This window comes from Anticarsia gemmatalis, chromosome 12 (assembly GCF_050436995.1).
Source record: "Anticarsia gemmatalis isolate Benzon Research Colony breed Stoneville strain chromosome 12, ilAntGemm2 primary, whole genome shotgun sequence".
NCBI classification, from domain to species: Eukaryota; Metazoa; Arthropoda; class Insecta; order Lepidoptera; family Erebidae; genus Anticarsia; species Anticarsia gemmatalis.
The window spans coordinates 11,654,151-11,663,246 of record NC_134756.1 but is presented as its reverse complement, the minus strand read 5'-3'; the positions used below and the strand labels follow the sequence as shown (position 1 = coordinate 11,663,246).

The 9,096-nt window shown below is 35.8% G+C and overlaps 1 protein-coding gene across 2 annotated transcripts in view; it reads left to right on the top strand.

Moving 5' to 3' along the window:
* Positions 1–1,099: 1,099 nt before the first annotated feature.
* Positions 1,100–9,096, top strand: part of LOC142977076 (connectin-like) — a 299,886-nt gene continuing 291,889 nt past the window's right edge. For both annotated transcript variants that reach the window (XR_012959687.1, XM_076120774.1), the window contains exon 1: positions 1,100–1,216. The gene's annotated coding sequence lies outside the window, so the exon portion shown is untranslated. The remainder of the gene's footprint in view (positions 1,217–9,096) is intronic.

Here is a 9,096-nt window from a genome sequence, read left to right as displayed (position 1 = left end):
CTAGTTGCTGAGTTAATTAGTAAATTAAATTACTTCTGGCTATTTGGGCTTTAGCATTCGTAAAAGAAGCCTATAAATGTTATTACTTAGAATTGCAAAAAATGCTTAACTTGGTTGTTTTACAATTCAATAAATTTTAGTCGTGAGATCGAGATTATTTGTTTTTCCTACAATCGGTATTAACTATCAAGTATTAAGAGCTTAATATTAAAAAAGTACCAAACAATTATTTCCTACGACATCGCCTAGGAGAGCTAAGCAGGTTTTAACAAATTTATCGCTAGCTAGCCGGCTGTCGAGTAGTAGCAGAAATCACAAAGAATATACATATATTTGAAACACGAATAGAAAAAGTGTTTTTACTGGTCAAACGCGAAAATAGTCATAAACTTGTCATTTCCAAATAAAACTATTTTTAGGATTTTTCGCATAGTTTCCTCTCCATATTCGCATAGTTTTATCGTCGTAAACAAAAAGACATGTAACAGCTTACCCCGAGGACAGGGAAAAAGAACGACATTTTTCAATAGCAACACCAAAAATGGTAAAAAAGATGGCATATTCTTTTTTACCATTTTTGGTCCGTCCGCATCTGTCCGCTTTGAAAATTGTGATGTCTTTAATTTATATAAGAAATATACATCGAACAATATTCCGAGAAGGAAAACTCATTGCCAAAATAATTATGTACACATGAAAATTTCAACAGTCTTCGTAATTTTCTCGGACTAGTTTGTTAGCTCAGCAAAGGACCCCTCTCAAGCCAAGTATTAATAGGTACAGAAGAAAATAATTAATTCAATAAACAGGTGCGAACTATTTTGTATTTAACACCAGTAATAAAAGCTATTACACAAAGCTAATGAAGCGAGAAACAAAATCACCAAAACATTCTTCAAAAACTTCGCGATTAAACCATTAAAAAATTTATTATAGCATTACCGGTTAGCTATGAAAAACTTTTTAACTCTTGGCTTGTTAATGCATAAGTTTTTCGCCGCCAGATGGCGCGATGAGCAGAGAAGATTGTCGATACATGGGCCAAAATGTTGCATGTTTCGCTTTCCACGTACCGTCGGCAGTTCTACAAAAGATCGACTGTGGTACGGACGCGTCGGTCTCGGAACAAATCTCTCGCGAGTTCGCGTATTAAATTTTCGGTTGAATATTTTGTGAGAGTGATGTTTTTTGTTTTATTTGGATGAAGTTTTAAAAGGTAAGGAGTTATTTTGTGTAATGTTTTTTCTATTATAAAAAAAATAATTCAAAATAAAAGTTTTTTTTTTAAAATTTTGGAAAACTATGCCTCAGATTGTTTCGAAGTTTAAATTAATGTGTTGATAAGTTTTAATGATAGTAACCATAATTCTCCACTTCTAATTATTATAAAATCGTGGATCTTTGGTGTAATTATTACTATGATGTGTCATAATGATTAATGAAAAGTTAAGTAAATTATTTGACGGTAGTTCTTATTAAAATTCTGTTTTAAATAATGTCAATGAATTTTATTTTTCAGTGAACAAATTATAAGCATTTCTGTGGATTTATATTCGGTACAGATGATAATTAACTTTGAAATGGTTTCGCAATCCAGTGCAAACCAAATTTTAATGAAAAAATAACTTTCAAACAATAAAATATTCGTAGAATTTTATTATTACTATTTCAAGTTATTCGATTACATGTTTTTCTGATATCATATTAATGTTTTTGTTCGCGAATAGAACTGTGGTAAATTTTGATTTGGTATTTATTTAATGATGGGAATTCGAACGCTTTAAAATAAAAACATTTTTTATATTATTCTAGTGAATTGATAAAAACAATGTTGATTCAGATGAATTCTATGAAAAATATGTTTGATTCTTTTGCGTTCTGTTAAAATATAAAAATCCTTTGTTGAGTTTTCATATTTTATGTTAATATCCGTTTACTGATAACACGTTAATCCTGGTTTGGTAAAATTTACGTGCGATAATGATAATACTATTATGTGTCTTTTTTTATTAACACAAGCATGGAAGAAAACATTATTTTATTTTTATAAAACGTCACGTAAATATTTAACATTTATTACAATGCGAATTTAATAGTGAAAAAATAAATATACGGACATTTTGGTACCTCGAATAGATTTCAAAAATACCCTTAAGATATTATTTTCGTACTAAATTAGATGTGTTAACTCCATTTATCATGTCATAAGTAGAAATATTATGAAGCCAATATTAGGAATATTATTTTAATCATCTTTCATGAAAGCGACATTTTGGTACATGGAATAAATTTCAAAAATACCCTTTTCAACAGGACCACAGTTTTCTTTTATAAAATTATTGTAGACACAATAGATCGTCGTAAATTGTTTTTGATAATTATAATAATTGAATACCTATCTTGTATGTGAAATATGGATTACTATAAAATATTTTACAATAGATAATTACTATTGAAGTCATATAATTTTAAATGCAACATGTTAATAGCGTTTAAATCGATTTCATGATTTCTGTAAACAAAACAATTAATTAGAATGAAAGCCATTAATATCAGTACAAAATTGGATGTACATAATAATTACTGTTTTGTACCGTCAATTTTAATTTATTCCGTGTTTTAACATTTTCATAATTAAGCAAATAATAAAAAAAATATATTATTGAACCACTCACACGGCTATTTTGATTTCAAACTAAGCACAACTTGTACTATGGTAACCAAATAATTGATAGACATATTTGTATACTTCGTGCTAAATATGTATATTCTTTATACCATTTATTCTTAATAAATTTGTATTATCATCATCAATAGCAGTGATAGCCGAGTGGTTTAAGTTGGCATCTCCCACGCAAGTGGTCGCAGGTTCGAATCCGAGGCAACACACCAATGACTTTTCGAAGTTATGTGTGTATTAGAAATAATTATCACTTGCTCTAACGGTGAAGGAAAACATCGTGAGGAAACCTTGCATGCCTAAAAATTTTGTTTAATACATTTATTGAGGGTATGGAAAGTCCCCAACCCGCACTTGGCCAGCGTGGTGGACTCAAAGGCCTAACCCCTCCCCCGCGTTTGGGAGGAGACCCTTGAAAAAAAAAAAATATCATCCAGGTCAGGACACATACTCGTGCTCATCACACAAAGATTTCTCACGGTTAAGCTTCGAACCAATCACACCGATAACGAATATAAAAATTAATATCGTCAAAGAATTTGGACAATGTATTACAGTCATATGGAGAAAAATCCAGATAGCAGCATTTATATTGCTATATTTACTATTTTAAAAAAATAATCTGGATATAGAGGCCAAATACATTTTCGTTATTATATTGCGATATTATGATTACTAACACAATGGATTTAAATTGTTCGATAATAATCTTTTTTTGTTTATTTGTCCTTACTTCACGCCAAAACAGCTGAAACGATGTGGATAAGTTGTCTTTGAATAATTCCAAGAAACACAAAAAAACTACAATACTAAATAGAGTGGGTAGATTAAACAGAAAGATCTTAATAAATAACGGTCTTCGGTTTCTACCTACTATCATAAAAAGATGTTATATACTTCATTCTGAGAAACGCCATTAAAGACAAACAAATAAAACAATTATTATTTTATTTATTTAACGCTAATTAGTAACATGCAACATTTTTCTTTAAGAAAGCAAGTTCTTTGTGAAACCGCCTGAGGATATACAACAGTCGAATTGACATCAAAGGAGAAGCAAGAATAGATATACGATTGAAAATTATAATATTATCGAATAAATGTTCTGACCGATATCTCCTGAGGGTATTAGAGACCGTTTACATAAACTTTTTTATGTTTTATGGCATTTGAGATTTATATTTAAAATATCTTCTACTTTGTGTAAAATATAAACATAAGTACGAAAACACATGAATAGATTATTGATTTATTTAAAGTTTTGTTCAGAATAAATAAAAATATGTTTAAATTTATTGGTTAAAAAAAGTCTTGACGACAATGTTGTCAATAAAATTAAAGCAACTGTAACTCAATAGTTATGTTATTAACGGAACGAAAACAAAAACGTATAATAACTTTAAAATATTATTTATACAATGAAGACAAGGGAAAATTACACATTTAAATGAAACATATGACATCAAATGTCTATAAATTATTTCATACAAAAACAAAATTATGTATAATTTTAAATCCTGATTGAAAAATTTTGAATAGCAAAATAAAATTCCTGCTTTCAGTCGCGCTGGTCTATGACAACGGACTTATTAAAAGATTGCTAAAACATATTTGGCTTGAAGCGGCCATAATGGATTTCAAACCTACGCGTCTGACATTTGACCGTTCTCTATAAATTATTTTATAATATTAATACACCCACTGTTAAGTATCGGTTACTCTTTGTCCTTGTCACTTGGCGAACCAACGTCAACTAAATAATGTGCTATTTCGAAAAGGTCATATCTCACATTACAATGATATTACACTTGGGACCTTTTCGTAAATGCAGAAAACAAATCTATAATTAAACTGCTATTGGAACGAATACTACTTCAACAACGAATACAGTTTCAAAGCCCGCAAAAAAAGCATCCTATAAAAAATAAATAAAAGTTGTTTAAAAATGTATGAAACCTATTATTAACATTCCTCTTGTTCAGTAAAAAATACTTCTCTCAGAACTGAAGTGTAGCTTTATACATTATTCTTCTTCTTGGTCGCTACACTCTTGACAGAGTGGTCGTGGTCGTCAGTCGTAGTCATCGGGGTTGGTAGCTCGCTTCACTATTCGTCGCCACTCGTCACGGACTGCTGCCTTTCTCGTACACTCATAAAGGGTACTATTAATAGCAGTCTTGACTTGGTCTGTCCAGCGCATCGGCGATCTTCCTCGCGGTCTTGTGCCATCCACTTTTCCTTGCACTACAAGGCGCTCGATAGATATATCTCCTCGTCTGGACACATGGCCAAAAAAGGTGAGGATTCTAGCTTGAACTATGGAGGATAGACGCTGCTTAATGCCGAGTTCATGGAGGATGGACTCGTTAGTTCTAAATTCTGTCCACGATACTCCAAGCATTCTTCTCCAGCACCACATTTCTAGGGCGTCTATCCTCTTCTTCTCACTCTCTCTCAAAGTCCACGTCTCGGCAGCGTACAGGAATATGGGGAGTACTAGTGCTCGAACAAGTCGGATTTTTGTGGCCTTGGTGATATCTCGGCTTTTCCATATTTTCTTGAGCTTGTCCATAGCTGTCCTTGCCATAGCCATTCGTCGCTTGATCTCCTCTACGCACCCACCATTGTTGGTTACTAGTGCTCCCAGATAGACATAAGATTGAACGACATCGCAGTTTGCAACTTTAGTGAGATCTGGCCAGTTGTTATTGGCGCGGTCGACAATCATTATCTTCGTCTTGTTGCGGTTGATCTTTAAACCAAATCCGAGACTAACCTGTTCCATCTTGCTCAAAAGGTTTTGCATGTTTTCAAGACTGGTCGCAAATAAGGTGGTGTCGTCGGCATAACGTAGATTGGATATTCTGATACCTCCGATGTTGACTCCATCTGCCCAGTTCTCAAGGGTGATCCTCATAACGAGTTCGGTATATATGTTGAACAACAACGGGGATATAATACATCCCTGACGTACGCCAGCACTGGGATGAAATGAGCTGGACAAAACATCGTCTGCTCTGACAGAAGCGAATCCGCCTTCGTAAAGTTGTCGCAGGAGGTGGACTAAGTGTTTTGGCGTCCCCATTGTTAGGAGAGTTTCCCATAGTTTCGGCCATTTTACAGAATCAAACGCCTTCGAGAAATCAACGAAACAAATATAGGTCGGTTTATTGAATTCCCTAGCTTTTTCAATAATTTGGCGTACAGTCAGGATCTGCTCGCGGGTGCCCTTCCCCTTCACGAATCCAGCTTGCTCGGGAGCTATTTCCTTAGACAGGTAAGATTTCAGTCTCTGATTTAAAATATGCAGCATAATTTTGCTAGCGTGGGATATAAGTGCAATGAGTCGATAGTTGCTGCATATTTTCGTGGAACCTTTTTTGTGTAGGGGAACGAACACAGTGTGGGTCCACTCCCGAGGCCAAGTCCCTGTTTGCCAGATTTTATTGCATAGAGTGAAGAACATATCGACACCATACTCTCCAGAGGCTTTGATGGTTTCAATCGGTATGGCGTCTCCACCCGTGGCCTTTCCGTTTTTGAGATGTGCAATAGCGGCTCTTACTTCATCTCTGAGGATGCTTGGTTCTCTTTCTGTCTCTTCAGGCTCCGTAGGACCGTAACTGCGCGACAAATGGTCTTCAAATAAGGATTGACAGTACTCTTTCCATGTTTCGGATATTGCGTCTATCTCAGTTACTATCTCACCCTGGGAGTTCTCAATGGCCCACGTCTTACTTGATAGCTCTCTAGTTAGCGCTTTAATTTTTTGGTATAAGTCCCTCGTTTCATGTTTATCAGCGTGAACTTCGACTTCAGCACATATGCTGCGAAGCTGAGTGTTGCGGTCACGCCTACATGCCTCTTGTATGCGAGCAGATTTTTCATTTAGACATCTCACATCAGCTCCCGACGCTTTCAATGCTCTTCTCTCCTCAACCAGAGCTAGAGTTGTGTCGCTCATCCAACGTTGCCGTTTATGAGGCAGATCAGGTGGTTTTGATGCACTGACCGATGTTTTAAGGATATCTTTTGCCTGTGTCCAAAGTATGTCAGGGGTACTCGATTCAAGATTTATTGCGGTCCATCGTACCCAATTCTGTTCCAGTGCAGCAACAAACTTAGGCTTATCGGTAGGTTGAAATCTTGCTGTTTTTATAGTTTTTCTGGCTACTTTAAGCTTCAACTGTAATTTTGCTATTAACAGTTGGTGATCTGTTCCACAATCAGCTCCAGGTAGAGTGTGCGTATTCCTTATTGACGTTTTCCACCTAGACCCGATCATGATAAAGTCGATTTGGTTTCGATATTTACCATCTGGTGATGTCCATGTGTAAAGTCTCCTGGGGTGGTGTTGGAAAAGACTGTTGCATACTATTAGATTATGTTCGGCAGCAAATTGTAGCAAGCGCTCTCCCCTCTCATTGCGCTGCCCTAGTCCAAACTTTCCTGCACAGTCACTAAGCTGATCGGCATTCGCACCAATCTTTGCATTTAGATCGCCCATGACAATGAGGAGCTCTCTTTTGGGTATCTTTGCCATGGTGGCCTCTAATTTTGTGTAGAAGCTTTCTAAATCATTGTCGTTCGCAGCACTAGTTGGCGCATACACCTGTATAATGTTCAGTATGACCGGCTTCGCATTGAGTTTGATACTCAGCACTCGGTCATTAACGGGCTCGTAGCCCATAACACAGTTATTGATGTTCTTCGGTATGACAAAGGCTACTCCGTTTATACTCTTGTCCTCGTTCCCAGAAAAATATATAGCGTTCTGGTCAGTAAGCAAGTGTCCATTACCTCTCCAGTGGGTCTCACTAAGGCCACAGATCTTAAGATGGCAACGGGCTATTTCTCTCTCTACAATACTAAGTTTACCCGTTTGAAGTAAGCCGCGTACGTTCCAAGTACCTATCTTTTGGCTGTTTCGCATCCTTACTAAAGACATTCCAGTAGTCTGATTTCCATGCAATGCCTGATTTCCCACATCGGCATGGCCGGTAGCCAATTTCACACCGTCTGCCCCGGACGCAAGACGGCGCCGGTTGCTACGCGGATCGTATGGCGAACGTTGCATCGTGTTTCGAACTTCTTTCATGACGACTTTCTTGGGAAAAGTAGTGTGGTGGTTTCCCCTTGCCTTCCACACCAAACATTTCAGGAGTTATTTAGACCCCAAGGCTCGTTGTAGCCTCTTCCAATCGGTTGCCCGACCGGGTGTATGGTTATACCGCCATTGCTCGGTCGCCAGAGCCTCGTCCGTTATCTAGCAGGGGGCACCGCGGCAGCCCGGGAGCTGCCGCCACTGGCTATTTATAGGAACCACCAGTGCGAGCAGGTGAGGATGACTATTGGGTCCGACAAGATGTTAGTGCCGTTCTATCGTACATTATTACCAACATAAAAAATAAGAAGTAATAAATAAAACACCAAGTTCTATGGAATTCCATTAACAAGCATGACTTCAAGCAAAAGAAATAAACTATTATTATTATTTTCCTTCGAAGGAAATCTTTTGTGTCTCACATACGTGAAACTCTATTACGGAGCGTGCGTCCGACACGACACTACAAAAGTCTAAACGAAGTCAATTAAATCGCAAACTGCATTTGTCAGACAAATTGGAAATTTCCCACCCCCCAATAGAAAAATGTACAAGAAAAAATACCCCATGAAAGCTATTTCTACAGAAGAAGTCAACAATTCACGCGCGCTAATCTGCCCTTATAAAAGAATCTCGGAGGGTCCTTTACCCTAAAATCCCTTTTATTTTATTAACGAGGACGATGGGGATATAGATTCCCACTACCGGGTGTTTTTGAAAAGAGATTATGCGGTTAAATACTGGAATTACTTGAAGGAAAGTATGAGTATGAATTTGTGTCTGCAAAAGTAATATAAAATTTATAGGTGTTTTGATCGCTCAGTCTTTGCGTCAATCCAGGGTATATATGTGTATGCTAAATTTTATTCCGTAAATTTCTGCATTTTTAACCAATCTAATATTTCTAACATTATGATTAGTAAAATATTCTTAACTTATTTTGTTTCAAGTTTATTTGATTTTTGACCGTTCTATTTGGATTTATGAATGTCAAATTCCTTCAGTATCGAGTTTCAAATTCTTCTGTCTATACACTTTTTGCAGAGCATTTAAGAGTAAAGAAAATTAAAAGTCCATTATTTGATTGACATATTTAAAATTTGGTTTCAAACTATGCAGCTATTTTGAATTAAACTTTTCAAAGTTATTTGGAAGCTTATACTATTTGATTAATGTGAACATTTAATTTATTGGTCAAATAGGCTTATTATTAATAAAATTATATAATATTTTGACACTTCATTTATTTATACAGTTTCATAGGCACAATTTAGATTAATGTACAATTAATTACCTAAAAAAATAATTGTGT